The sequence below is a fragment of the Podarcis vaucheri genome, assembly GCF_965113315.1.
Source record: "Podarcis vaucheri genome assembly, chromosome: 10".
NCBI classification, from domain to species: domain Eukaryota; kingdom Metazoa; phylum Chordata; class Lepidosauria; order Squamata; family Lacertidae; genus Podarcis; species Podarcis vaucheri.
Window position 1 is genome coordinate 13,948,610 of NC_138748.1, and position 15,172 is coordinate 13,963,781.

At 44.5% G+C, this 15,172-nt stretch overlaps 1 long non-coding RNA gene across 3 annotated transcripts; it reads left to right on the forward strand.

The window, feature by feature from the left end:
* Positions 1-1,195: 1,195 nt before the first annotated feature.
* On the forward strand, positions 1,196-14,522 carry LOC309541748. 3 transcript variants are annotated; one of them, XR_014223874.1, is made up of 3 exons: positions 1,212-1,385; positions 9,973-10,062; positions 14,144-14,522. It is a non-coding gene; the product is annotated as an uncharacterized lncRNA (long non-coding RNA). The 3 variants fall into 3 exon arrangements; XR_014223875.1 differs by lacking the exon at positions 1,212-1,385 and adding an exon at positions 7,497-7,598; XR_014223873.1 differs by lacking the exon at positions 9,973-10,062 and having other exon boundaries at positions 1,196-1,385.
* The last annotated feature ends 650 nt before the right edge of the window (positions 14,523-15,172 follow it).

Below are 15,172 nucleotides of genomic sequence, written 5' to 3' on the forward strand. Positions count from 1 at the left end.
CAGAATGAGACATAACATAGAACAGTCAATTGGTCTAAATCAACCTGTCCCAAATTTTTGATGGATGAGGCAGACACTTTTTTGACTGAAAAAAGGGAAGAATTATTCCAAATTGTTCTTTCTTTTTTGCATTCCAAAACGTATCCAAGTGTTCAAGGCTGTGAATGTTTACCCAGGTTCCTCCCAGATAAGTATATTTTTACAGGTTGGGAGATCTGCTCTAGAAAACTCTAGAAATTAACAAATGGTAGGATTTTGATTATTTGAGATAAAGGGGATCTAAAGGAGGAATCCCTGGGCTAGTCTATGAAAAATGATCTGGCCGAGCTAGGGGTGGAACAAGCCCCTCTTGAGATGACCATGATGTAAGATACGGACCCCACTCCATCTAAACTGTCAATTTGTAAATAAATCATATTTCTTAAAGCTGCAACAGCCTCTGTCACATGTTCATTTTCTCCAGCAGAGCAGAGACCCTGGTTGAAAGCAAAGACCTCTGGAACCCTGTGCACGGATCAGCAGGGTTTGAGGTGGCCTGTAACAATAAATAGGATTACAGCCCTATAGCACAATCCTATGTGTGCCTACTCAGAGGAATTACTTCAGAGTAGGCCTGCCTATTGTGCAGGCTAACGCAAAGGGGGGTCACACTGGGTTTGATAGGACTTTGCTCTGAGGTAAGTATGTATAGAATAGCAGCCCTAGGCTTGCTACAGAGTAAGTACCACTGATATTGGTAGTACTTCCAACTTACCTTGCATAACGTGGTCCTGAAAGAGTGGGAAGTAGCCAGAGAAGCCCACCCTCCCTGGGTCTCTGCAAGTCATTGATGAGAACATAAAGAAGAAGAAGAGTTTGGATTTGATATCCCGCTTTATCACTACCCGAAGGAGTCTCAAAGCGGCTAACATTCTCCTTTCCCTTCCTCCCCCACAACAAACACTCTGTGAGGTGAGTGAGGCTGAGAGACTTCAAAGAAGTGTGACTGGCCCAAGGTCACCCAGCAGCTGCATGTGGAGGAGCGGAGACGCGAACCCGGTTCACCAGATTACGAGACTACCACTCTTAACCACTACACCACACTGGCTCTCAAAGGAGAGTTCTACAACATCAGACCAAAAGCTCATCTAGTATTGTTTCCCACAATGACCAATCAGGTACCTCTCTGAAGCAGGGCATGGAAACAAGAGCCCTCTCCCATTGTTGCTCCCATTGTTGCAACAGGTGTTTTGTCACAGAAGATTGTGGTGTAAGGCAACCTTTGAACCTGGAGGTTGTGTAACTAGTAACCTGCACCAGAACTAGTGCATAACTCCCGAATGGGAGGAATGAATATGTTTGTACTGATTCATCATAGGTGGTGGTCTTCCCTGATAAAATTGAGGGTGAGTAATTCAACTTTGCTCTGGGGTCGGTTGTGACTGAATGATCTGAGTAAGCGTAATGCAGAGAAATAGCGAAATTATCGAGCAAAAGATGTGGGACATAATATTCAGGTGAAAGATTAGGAAAGACTTGGGAAGAATGATCTAAAATTTACAGCCTGTACCTTACTTATAGAGAATTATATGAAAATGATGTATAGGTGGTATTTAACACCGGTTAAATTGGAAAATATGTATAAAACAAAAGAAAATAAGTGTTGGATATAAAGAAATAGAAGGTACGTTTCATCATATGCGGTGACAGTGTAAGTTTATTTTAAAAATTATGGGAAATGATATATAATGAATTGGAAAAAATGTTAAGAATAACCTTTGTTTAAAAACCAGAAGCCTTTCTATTAGGTATTACAGGAATGGATCTACCTAAAGAATATAAGAATTGGTTTATGTATGCAACAACGGCTGCCTGGATATTGTTAGCCCAACACTGGAAAGAAGAAGTCCCCACCAAAGAAGATTGGCAAATTAAATTAATGGAGTATGCTGAAATGGCTAAATTAACCAGGAAACTTAGAAATCAAGATGACAACAAATATTTAAAAAATAGGAAATGTTTATTGCATATTTAGAAAAGCAATGTACACAAGTTAATACATTAGCAGGATTTTAAATAACATTTGTAATATTATAGACAATGTACCAAAATTGGAAGTAATCAGAGATAAATACTTTATTGACATGTGTGAATGAAAATATTATAAAGGAACCAAGGAAGCAGATGGAGGGAAGTCAGGGCATTCAAGTAATCCCATACTGTGGATTTAATACAGATTTTATATACAGTTGTTTCAAATGTTTTATTTTATGCTTTTTATGTAGTTTTTGTTTTTGTGAAAATTAATAAAAATATTGCACAAAAGAGAAAGAGAGAAATAGCAAAATTATCAGAGAAGGCTGTTTGGAGGGGCCCAAGCACAGGGCAATGAATTGCCTAGAGAGGCAAGAAGAAGTCTCCTCTAGAGAAGCATTATTTGAGTTTACATGTTATTTCGGTTATTTAGGCAGGAGCAGAGGGAAGCCACAACACTAGGTTCCTTGCAGGGACACTGCCACTTATCAGGGTGGGTTGGCAGTGTAATTCTATCCACTGGGCAAGCTATTTCTGTCCTCTTGGGCCACACTAACCTAAAAATACAGACACGCCCTCTGCAAGCTATTATGAGTCACACAGTACTCTTTATCGTGCAACACTGAGAATTAGCAGCCTGTCCATTCTTCTGAACTACACTTGGAATGTAACTCACAAACATCTGGCCTTTTGTGCCAATGGAAGCTGGCTCAATAAAAAGCTATGGGCTTGTCCATATTTTCATGTAATCCACTGTATTAAATTCACACTGAATAGCTGGAACTCCCTGTGTTGTTCCTGTGGCCATCCTCTTTCCACACCGCAACAAAGGGACAACTATATAACAATTTCCAGTTCTTGCTTCGGTGCACCCAGGAGGCAGACAGTAGCTTATCTTTCCTTTCCTTTCTTTTTTTCATACAAAGCAATGACGACAAAGGAGAAATTATTGTGGGAAAGGAGCTATGTTTTCTCCCTGGTTTTCAAAAGCATCTGTAGGAAAGCTTGAGAGCAAAGCAACCAACAGTTGTGGTGTGGTCTCAGCAGGTTTCGTCTTCGTCTGCATCACAGGAAAGCACCATCCCTGTCCTACTGAGATTTTGAATCTTGAGCTAATTTCCACTAGTCGGAGTTGCAAAGCTTTTAACTGAGAGCATTAGTAAACAAGGAGCCATTCACGCTGTGAATTTTTTGCAAGAGTCAACTTCATTTGTGTGTGTTTTCAAGAACTTCTGTTTCACCGTGCCATGCAAGTGGCTTACTGCAAATGCCTTGCTTAGAAAGAGGGCAGGTTTGTGCCTCATTTTGTAATGGTTCTTAGGCCATAGGTGGATGAGCCATCGCTGAGATAGCAAGGGAGCTAAGGAAGACTCAAATGGGGAAGGGACAGAGTTCAGATGCAGAGCATCTGACTTGCCTTCAGAAGACCTAGGTTCAATTTCTGGTATCTCCAGGAAGGGCTGGGGAAATCTCTTGCATTGGGGATCTAGTGTCAGTCAGTGTAGACTGGAATCAGCCATGGGTGGGACTGTCCACCATCCCTCAGACCATGTGGTGGGCCAGACTATATTTTAAAAAATAAAAATGTACGGATTCCTATGCCCCACAAATAACCCAGAGATGCATTTTAAATAAAAGGACACATTCTACTCATGTAAAATCACATTGTTCCCGGACCGTCCGTGGGCCAGATTGAGATGGTGATTGGGCCGCATCTGGCCCCCGGGCCTTTGGTTGCCTACCCCTGGTGTAGACAATATTTTTCTTCTGCTTTTTTATTATTGAAGATTTTCTTAGTTTGCAAAAGTACATGCATTGTCTCTTTTTCAGGTTGTGTGTTCTATAGATCTATTACATTTGTTGTGGGAAGAAAAAGGGGGAGAGGCACTGGTGGAGAAAAGGTGGTACATGGGGGGCGATCTGCCCAGGGTGCCATTCCTGGGGGGGGGGGGTGAAATTGCCGCAGGCGTCACCCCCTCACGATGCCCCACCCCTGGCACACACCCCTGGGATGCGCGCCATGGCACCCCCGGGCGTGGCTAGCCCCACACCCGGGGGCCACTCCAGGGGCTGGAGCAGCTGTCTCCACTTCTGGAGAGAGGGGGTGGCATGGTAAAACTTTTATTTATTTACTTAGTGTATGTGTGGGGTTTAGTGTCAACGTCACTTGGGTAGGTTCTCATTCTATTCGCTTGTTATATTTCCTTGGTAGTGAGAGAAGTTGGGGGTGGCTGCAGTGAGATTTGTTCGGGGTGGGAGGGTCAAGTTAGCCATATTGATTTGTATGATGTCGGTGGATTCCTGTTGTTGTCTTTTGGGGCTGTGTATGTGATAAAAAAGGGACACAGGTGGCGCTGTGGGTTAAATCACAGAGCCTAGGACTTGCCGATCAGAAGGTCGCTGGTTTGAATCCCTGCAACAGGGTGAGCTCCTGTTGCTTGGTCCCTGCTCCTGCCAACCTAGCAGTTCAAAAGCACATCAAAGTGCAAGTAGATAAATAGGTACTGCTCCGACGGGAAGGTAAACGGCATTTCCGTGCACTGCTCTGTTTCGGCAGAAGTGGCTTAGTCATGCTGGCCACATAACCCGGAAGCTGCACGCCGGCTCCCTCGGCCAATAAAGCGAGATGAGCGCTGCAACCCCAGAGTTGGTCAAGACTGGTCCTAATGGTCAGGGGTCCCTTTACCTTTATGTGATAAAGGGGAGTCATACCGGAGTGAAGATGTCCTCTTCCATTTTCCCTTGTATCAGTTTCAGAACTGTAGATAGTAATGAAACATATGGACCAATGTTCTGACTCAGTATAAGGTGGCTGCATAGGTTACATGTTTCTCCCCACCACACATCAACTAGAATAAATTGAGTAATTCAGTGTGTCCCTGCATAAATTGTGTTCTTGAGCCATAGGATGACTGGATTTACAAAGAACATTTGTTGCCCAATAGTCATGCAGAATGAGACATAAAATAGAACACTCCATTGGTCCTGTCCCAATTTTTTGATGGATGAGGCAGACAGTTTTTTGACTTAAAAAGGGAAGAATTATTCTAAATTGCTCTTTCTTTTTGCATTCTAAAACGTATCTAAGTGTTCAATGCTGTGCATGTTTACTCAGGGTCCTCTCAGATAAGTATATTTTTATAGGTTGGGGGGATTCACCTAAACTCTAGAAATTAACAAATGGTAGAATTTTATTAAGATATAAAGGAGGAATCCCTGGGCTAGGTAAAGGTAAAGGGACCCCTGACCATTAGGTCCAGTCGTAACCGACCCTGGGGTTGCAGCGCTCATCTCACTTTATTGGCTGAGGGAGCCAGCATACAGCTTCTGGGTCATGTGGCCAGCATGACTAAGCCGCTTCTGATGAACCAGAGCAGCACACAGAAACACCGTTTACCTTCTCGCCGGAGCAGTACCTATTTATCTACTTGCACTTTGACGTGCTTTTGAACTCTAGGTGGGCAGGAGCTGAGACTGTGCAATGGGAGCTCACCCCTTCATGGGAATTCGAACCGCTGACCTTCTGATCAGCAAGTCCTAGGCTCTGTGGTTTAACCCACAGCGTCACCCGCATATGCAAATGATCTGTCCGAGCCAGGGGTGGAAGAAGCCTCTCTTGAGATGACCATGCTGTAAGATATGGACCTCCTCCATCTAAACTAAGGTGTTAATTTGTGAATTTCGGTTTCAGAAGTGTAGACAATAATGAAACATATGGACCAATGTTCTGAATCAGTCTGTGGTGGCTTCATATGTTACATGCTCCACGCCACCACACACCAAGAAGGGTTTCATTTTGGGAAGGCATGCCAGGGGAGAAGTGGTGGGAGCTTCGCCACTTCTATGTTACGACTTATTTAGTCTCGCAGAACCCATCCTTTACATGGTAGAAAGCTGAGGGATCAGATCTTCGGCACAAAGAATGTGAATGAGTAATATCAATACAATCACTGGATATTTCCCGGGGGGTATCTTTCTCCCTCCATCCTTTCTCCGTTCTCTCCTTTAAACTCATACACATCCTCTTGGCACATTTTCATGTACTTTCACTTTCGCATTCAACACATTTTCCGCATTCGACGAGGCACGGCGGTGTTTTGAATTCTGGCACAGATGGATGTCTCCACTAACAGGATAAACATTTGAAGTGGCACTTGCTGAATGATTGACACTGGTTATACAGTAAGTTCTTATTCTGTCAGACTTTGGCATGTCATTAGGTGTCAGAGTTAATCTTCTGCCAGCCATTTGACAGGATTGTACTTAGTGCCTGATGCCAGTTTCTAAAAAGTGTGCATGATTAAGGCTGCATACAAATTACATTTGTTCAGTTGAATAACATACTGGTTATATATTTGGAAAGGAGATAGAATTATCCTAACAATGGGTCTCACCGTAGAGAGCTTTATGGAATATTGTATCTATTGTCAGGGCCGTGAATATCTTCTCCGAATCTGGACTTCTCCACATCCGTCTGAGTCTGGCATTGGAGAGTTGCTAGAAGATATTGATCACTCAACCAGGAAGAACTCTGAGTATTTATACCAGGCCTGGCCAAACCATAGGGTATTTCCAGATAACTATGCCTCTGAATATTCATGTCCTGCTTGTGGACTTCCATAGGCATCTGGTTGGTCAATATAAGAACAGAATGATGAACTAGTTAGATATTTGCTCTGATCCATACATAGTCCTAGGAAGTTCACTCAGCTAGGTTCCAGCCCAGGACAGTCCAACTTGGGTCTCATATCTGTCATATTTGAGTGAGTCCATGATGATTTTGCAATGCATGCTTGCCTTTATATGAGCCAAATTTATTGCTGCAGATTAGCTCTGAAAAAGCTATTTACAATGAAGGAAAGGATTAAAATATCCTGTGGCAAGTAGGATGAAGTCATCAAAATAAGGGAATGATCTATAACATTGTTTAGATATTTTAAACTTAGCAGGTATGAACCTGGTTTTCATACTAACTCCTCTGCACCCATTGTTCTTCCATTTCATAAGCCACTAAATTCATGCTGAAGGTATTATTACCCAGAAGATCCTGGAGAAAAAACTACAAAATTTAGGAGGCAATTCTCTTCCACCAAAAACAATGGAGATACCAACAGAGATGGAGAAGAATCTTGTTCAATCTGGATTTTAAAGTAAACTAAGCTAATTCAGTTTCTTATACATATTTGAATGAAGTTAACAATCATATTGTGTACTTATCCAGATTTTGCAATTAGGTTTAGTTTTTTGATAAAATGCTAGGGAGAATGTGTAGGAAAGCAAACAAAACTGAGTATTTTATAGCGGAAATGTGTAAAAAATGCATTTTTTATGGGACAATGTGTGAAAACATGTACAACCTTAATGCATTTTTAATGTGTGTGTGTGTTGTTTTTTTTAATGCAGAAAATGGGATGGAACTGACTTGTGTTTGAATGCATGCAAAAGTAGCACAGTATAGAAATAGGCTAATATGCCCATTCCTAGTTTCAGGTCCACTTCAGAATAGACTACAAGGCTCCAATCCACTGGCCCTGAGATTACTGCTGAACTCAGAATTGATTGTATTGTAAAGGACATTATCTCAGGTATGGGTGCAAAAGAACCACCACCATTAGTATTAATCTTCAAAAGTGTTTGGAAACTTATCATGAAAGTCTGCTGTGCTTTTTGCAGATTCTCCCAAATTATTTCCACACAAAGAATTGTTTTCCATTGTCATCCACCAGAAAAAACAGTATCAATAATACTGAGACATAATGGCGGACCCTCCAAGTGTCCCTATTTTCCAGGGACGTCCCTGATTTCTCTAAAGAAACTGTCCTGGTTTCTGATTTGATCCTGGAATGTCCCACTTTTACTTAGGATGTCCCTATTTTCATTGGAGAAATGTTGGAGGCTATGGAGTTATCCGACCCCCGAGGCGTCTGAAGGCAATTCTGTATAGGGAAGTGGTGTTTTTTATGTTTAATGTTTTATTATGTTTTTATATATGTTGGAAGCTGCCCAGGGTGGCTGAGGAAACCCTGTCAGATGTGTGGGGTATAAATAGTAAAATTAACATTATAGAGTGGGACGTCCCTATTTTCATCAGAGAAATGCTGGAAGGTATGTAATAGAAATGATAAAACACAAAAATCTTGTGTCAAATGGTAATAAAGCACACAAAACAGGGCATAACACAGGCTAAATAAGAACAGAGGCTGTTGCCCTGTGTATGTTATGGACTACAATTATCATAAGTCCTAGCCTGTACTGGCCAGTGCCGATGGGATTTGCAGTCCAAAATATATCAAGGACACCAGGTTGAGGGCATCTGGGAGACACCACGATGAGTTCTCTTTAATTGGCACCATTTTATAGCACAGTATACAGCAGTTAACGTAATTCAACAAGTATATTGGAATTTCAGAACAATAGTCGCATAATTGCCTTGATTAAAAGAGTTTCTTCCAAACCCCAGAACTGGAACCAGAAGACAGAGTTGACAAAATTACATTACACTCCTAATAATGTCTTAGGGTGAAGATTCTGTCAGAGCATTTTTTCTGCCTACAGGTCTGTGAACAAATTAAATAACTATTTTACTGGAGGCTTTGGCATCAAAGAGGGTTTTTATAGGTTGGGTTTTTTTTGTTTTTTTTTTTTTAAAAGAGTATAGTTAACTGCTTTCCATATCAAAGCATGTAGAAGTTGGCATCGACAGGGGTGGAGAAGCTTATAATCAGGAGAACTTTTTCAGGTTTATGAGTGTGCAAAATGTTCTCTCTATTTGCATCAAGCTATTAGCAAACTGTTTATGTATGTATTTATGCATCGCCTTTATATCCTGCTGTTCTTTTAAAGAGCTGCAGGCAATATACATGGGATTTTTACAAGTCGTGAAGCTGCTTAGATGACCTTGGCTCAGTTACCATGCCTTCGCCCAAATCCACCTTACATGGCTGTTGTGCTCCTGGCAGGTAGGCTGAGACATGGGGTCTGACCCAAGGTCGCACAGTCAGATTCATGACTGTGTGGGGATTGACTCATGGCCCCCATTGCTCAGGTCTTGCCCTCTGATCATGGTACACCACACTGAATTTCTTCTTTTAGCAAAGTGCTGATGTTTTGTAGAACAACTCCTATCAGACATTCCCGATCTTCTCTGTGTGAATGAAAGGATTTGTCACAATAAGCATCATGTATTGAGGGGGTGGGAATGAAAGATGAAAGACAAAGATTTTCGGTATTCATCAAACCAGCTACAGTATTTCCAGAGTTATCGCTGCTAAGAAATATAAGTATTAAATGTACAGCTCTTTTTACTGGACTTTCCAGGGCAATTATGTGTTTATTTTACCTCAGCAAAGCAACATGTTTTCTTTGGACACCCTATTTCTGTAACTGCAGATATAAAAAGCAGCAACAACAGAGGGATTTGGGTGAACATTGTTGCATCGGCATACTGCAGGGATTCTTGGACTTCCTACGTGCTTCAGATGGCTGAAAATTAGTGAGGCCCACCAGTCTCAAAATGGCACCAGATGGAGGCAGAGTTTGGCATAACCAGCTGGCAATTACAGACATCTGATATCTAATCCACCTTTGGAAATGGCTAAATTCTTTGCTGCTGAGATTTCCCTATGACAAGGAATCCCATAGCTTAGCTTTCCACATCCTAAAAACAGAAATCCTTTCCTGGAGGCGTTGTTTGACTCCACCCCCCCCCTTTGGCAAAATTTGCTGATCTGGAGCCTCCTAATGACAATGTGCAGAATTGGGTCCTGTGCAGGTGCTTCTTCGCACTCCAACCCTCAGGAGCAGAAATGGTACCTCACAGGATCGGTGCCCCTGCTCAACAGCATCAATCCAATGGAGCGTTGGGCGGGAAAGAAAGCCATGATATTGACCTAAACAGAAGGTAGATCTCAGCCTTTACCATGCGGTTTTCCTGCTTTGCCTGTCTCTCTTTCCTACCAGATGCCTGTCCCCCTGACAGTCATAGATTGCTCTGAGCCAATCCAGCCTGACTCACAATGATCTGTGGTCATGTGTACTTGATTCATAAAGGTAAAGGTAAAGGGACCCCTGACCTTTAGGTCCAGTCGTGGCCGACTCTGGGGTTGTGGTGCTCATCTCACTTTTTGGCCGAGGGAGCCGGCATACAGCTTCCGGGTCTTGTGGCCAGCATGACTAAGCTACTTTCTGGTGAACCAGAGCAGCGCAAGGAAACGCCATTTACCTTCCTGCTCGAGTGGTAGCTATTTATCTACTTGCACTTTTGATGTGCTTTCGAACTGCTAGGTGGGTAGGATTCATACGATGCTCAATTTTGCTCAAGCCTCTGTGAGACAAATCTGGTACTACCATGTAGTATCAGGGAAGGATGACTTCCCCTTGCAAACACACTAAAACTGGCCGAGTGTGCCTTTCTTTGTTCAGTATACCAATTTTTCCTTCCCTAGCATAATGGCCATTAAGAACTAAGCTTTTGGCTCTCAACGTGCTGCTTTAAGCCCACTTCAGTCCTCAGTCTCCATATGGTTAACAATGAATAGTGTGCAGGAGAATCAGAGAGAGGCAGCTGACATCCACCGGCCCTGCTCTTACAGCCCACATTGTCTATGCATTCGGAGCATGTCGATGGAGGTAAAGCCTGCAATATTCATATTGGCTCCCCCCTTGAGCTGGAACCCTGTATGTTCTGTGTACGTAGAAGCAGCCCCCTGCAGACTGGCACTGGAAATAAAACACTGGCCCCAAGACTCGGGGTCCTGGGACCCTTAAAATAAAATCTGAGCAAAGTTAGTGAAGCAGCAAAGAGTTTATTGATACATTCTTGGAAGGATAGGTGTCCCAATACAGGCAGAACCAAGTTGAGTGAAAGACAAGTTCATATCACCTTCCCCTGAGTGGGAATGTACCTCCCCTGTTGACATCTCCCATTCGCCTGAATTCAGGGACCCTTGCTCTTAATTAGGTAAAGGTAAAGGGACCCCTGACCATTAGATCCAGTCGCAGACGACTCTGGGGTTGCGGCGCTCATCTCGCTCTATAGGCCAAAGGAGCCAGCATTTGTCCGCAGACAGCTTCCGGGTCATGTGGCCAGCATGACTAAGCCACTTCTGGAGAACTAGAGCAGTGCACAGAAATGCTGTTTACCTTCCAACCGGAGCGGTACCTATATTTATCTATTTGCACTTTGGCGTGCTTTCGAACTGCTAGGTTGGCAGGAGCAGGGACCGAGCAACGGGAGCTCACCCCGTCGTGGGGATTCGAACCACCAATCTTCTGATCGGCAAGCCCTAGGCTCTGTGGTTTAACCCGCGTCCCTTTTGCTCTTAATTACGTTACTCAAATAAGGAAGCGTGTTCCTATGCTCTCACACATCTACCCAAGCGATAAAGCCACTCCTTGACCACCCCCTTAGGCGTACACCAGTTCTCTGAAGTGTGCTTATGTGTCTAGATAAACCACATTCTAGCAACAAGCTGCCCTGTTTTTCTAACCCCAAGCCAGTAAAGGTAAGCCCCCAAGCAGTGGCGTAGTGTGGGTTGTCAGCACTCGGGGCAAGGCAAGTAATTTGCGCCCCCTAACCAGTGGATTTGTGCCCCTAACCCCCAGATGTTGCGCCCGGTGTGGCCGGCCCCCCCTGCACCCCCCACGCTACGCCACTGCTTTCACCCCTCGAGCTGTTGGTAGAGCCGGGACTAAGAGGCCATCCAAACACCCCAAATCCCATTCACCCACGCAGGACGACGAGCCAGAGTGGGCCCCTCCACCTATAAACTCCCCTCCTAGTGATCTGCAGCAAAGAGGCTTGTAAACCCTTCAATGGAGTCCCGAAACCCCTCAATGAAACATCAGGATTTCTCAAAGAACCATCGCTGACCAATGGGCATCGTCCAAGGTGAGAGGCAGCCAATCCGAAGTCAGGAAGCAGCAGCCCCGTGTCTGGAGCGCACGATCCGCCAGGAGAGCGCAAGAAACCGAGAGCAGAAAGAGGGGAAGAAGCGCGCTGCAAAATGTAGCAACAGCGGATATAATGCATCCTCCTGTTTCCTTGTTTCTTGCAAGACAGAAACAGAGGGCGATCCAGGGCTCCCCTCCCTCCCCCCTCCCTCAAGCAAAAGGTCCTTTGCCCTTAGGGGGAATCCAGCTTCGCCCCAGGAGGCAGCCCATACCCCAGACAGTAATCCGGATCCTGCCAGAGGAGAAGCGCAGGAAAGCCTCGCGACTGGGAGGAGGCCGGCCTCCGGCGCGGGTGGGGGGGCCCCGTCGGGGCGGGTGGGCGGTCTTGGCGCGCAGGCACTAGAGCACCGCCGATGGCGCGTTTGGCGGGCTGCACGCATCCAGACAGCGACCCGAGCCTGGGTGGCGTGGCGCTTGGTGCTGGAGCCTCCGCCCGCAGCGCCCCGTCGGGAGACCCGGCCGGAAGGAGCCTCGAGCCGGCTGTCGGACGCGGTTGAAGCAGCCAGGGCGGCATGGCAGGCGGCGGCGGCTCCTCGGCGACTCCACGCGGCCAGCCCAGCGCACTGGCCGAGCCCCGCAGGCGAACGCTGCCCGTCGGTGAGGAGGGGCTGCCTGGCGCGCCCTCCGTGGCCCTGACGCGCGGGGACCGCGGCCAGCGCTGAGAGCCGCTGCCAGCTACAGCCTGCACCCGAGGCTCTTTGGCGACTCCGGAGGCAGCGAGCGCCCCCCCCCAGAAGTTGTGCCCGGTGCGGCTGGCACCCCTGGCACCCCCCACGCTACGCCACTGCCCCCAAGCGAGTTGGCCGTTAGCTAGCTGTTGTAACCTTCTACTCAGATGCTGCAACTGTTTGAGGCCTTTTGACCTTTTATGAAAAAGCAACGTTTTTATTCCCTAAAATAAGTTAGTCAGGGTTACCTGTCCAGCATGCAATTCATTGTCAAGATGGCAGGCCTAGTTGTGCATGTTTCTCTTTGTGCATGGGTGCTGAATGCCTGAATAGGGCTACTACAGTGTCCTTTTCCCTGAAGAGAATGGGGTACCATGCATGCACTGTGACTTCCTTGTGCTCTTTGGAAGACATAGGTGGCTGTGCATCAGAAATACTGAAGTACTAACAACTCCCAAAATGAAGCTAGCAAGGGAGACAGGCTTGCTTTATATACAGTCCTTGCTTACATAGATTTGATGCTTCAAGGAGACAATCCATTTAATTAAATGCTCAGTAGCCAAAAAAAAAAAGGTCCTAAATTATCATGAATAGCAGTAGATCTGGTCTATGTTGTTCCAAGTTATAGAAATGTACGTCACAATTTGCCACTTTATTCCACGCTGAAAGGTTTGCAAAAACGAATGCGCAGAAATATAAAATCATACTAACAGGGAAAGAAAGCAAATAAGAATGCTCCTAATTACTTGCGCGATGACAGATGTTTTCCAAAAATGGTTCTTATGCCTCCAGATTTATATAACGTTAAAAATGTGTAAAACAACAATCTCCACTATGAATACTGAGCTGTCTTATTTGGAGTGTTAGAAACAGTGTATATTGTTTAAGGACGGCTCTATCTTATTTAAAAATAGCAACACAATAAGTTTCGGTCAGCAAGAGCCTGTGCAGAAGAAAGGGGAATTCCTTTCTCAGCATTGTAAATGGATGCTCACACATGAATTGAAATTCACCAGAGAAGGAGGCAAATTAATATCATCGGAACCTTTAACATTCTTTTTTTGAATGTCCTTTGCATTATGGTAATTGGTAAGTATACTGATAAGTGACAATTCCTTAATGCTGAGGGGCGTCTCAGAGTACCAAAGAGATGCTGCAGAGATTACTAGGCCAAGCTATTTGCATGGCTAATCAGAAGGCGAATTTAATTTTGATGCTGGAGCACTGACAGATGCTCATTTTCAAATATCTATCATATATGGAAAGGTAAATGTCAAGCAGTACTTATTCTAAAATTTGCCTTACTCTCGAGAATTAGAGTGAATTCCAGAAGAAGAAAAAACAAGACCAGACAGACGTGTTGGCAATGAAAAATGACTCTATTTCAACTAATACCTGTATGCTTAATAGCTATGCCTGCCCTTTATTTCTATATCATTTACAAGTTGCACGGACTTGCAATGACCTTTGCCTTCAGTTTAATGGCAGCCCCTATTTTTGCTTTCAACTAGGTGCAAGAGTTCTGAAAACTGCTGGATGAAGGCTTCAGTCTGATGCCTACACTCTTGGGAGTAAGTGCCATTTAACTTGATGTCCTGTTTTGTAGACATGCATAGGGATAAGCCGTGAAAAATAAAAACCCTGTGGTGCTCCTTGTTGAAAAAAGCTGACTCTCCATGTTTCACCCACTTGCCAGAAGTTAATATGCAACAATTACTTCAAGTGACCACCATACACCCAATCAACATGAAGCTCATGACTTCCACCTGAGGAGTATCTGAAGATACAACATCTCCATATGCTTCTTCCCATTGTCTGAGATCTGCTAAGGAAGCTCTGCTACCCCATATCCAAACTATTGTCCTCTTTGATTATGGGGAGGGAGTCAGAGAGTCCTAGCCTCTTTAACTTTGGGGTAGGTAGGTCAGGTCTGTAGCTTAGGAGAAGAGCATCTGTTCTGCATGCAAAATGTACCAGGTTCAATCCCCAGACTCTCCAGCTAGAGCAGAGTTTCCCAAACTTGGGTCTCCAACTGTTTTTGGACTACAATTCCTATCATCCCATACCTGCTAGCTAGGGATGATGGAAGTTGTAGTGCAAAAACAGTTTGGGAAACCCTGAGCTAAAGCTTCAGGAGAACCTTGCCTGAAACCCTGGAGAACCACTGAACTGGAAAAATACTGAGATGTTAAATAGCCAGATACTCAGTATAAGGCAGATTTCTAACCCACTTCTACTTAAATTTACATGGTAGAATGATTGACTAATACTAGAAGTGGCCCATACTCTAGTTGCAAGGGCTTGTCACCTCTTGAGTGTATTCTTCTTCTTCTTCTTCTTCTTCTTCTTCTTCTTCTTCTTCTTCTTCAGTCGACTAAGATTGTCTTAATAGTGAGTTTGTAAGGGACTGTAGAAGCCAATTCTGGATCCACATGTCCTTCCACAGTGGGGACATAGGTTTCTGGGCAGGAGTTGATCACGGTGAAGGTTTGCCGAACTTGCCTTTCTCTTAATTCATTTCTCCTTTTCACCCTGAGTTT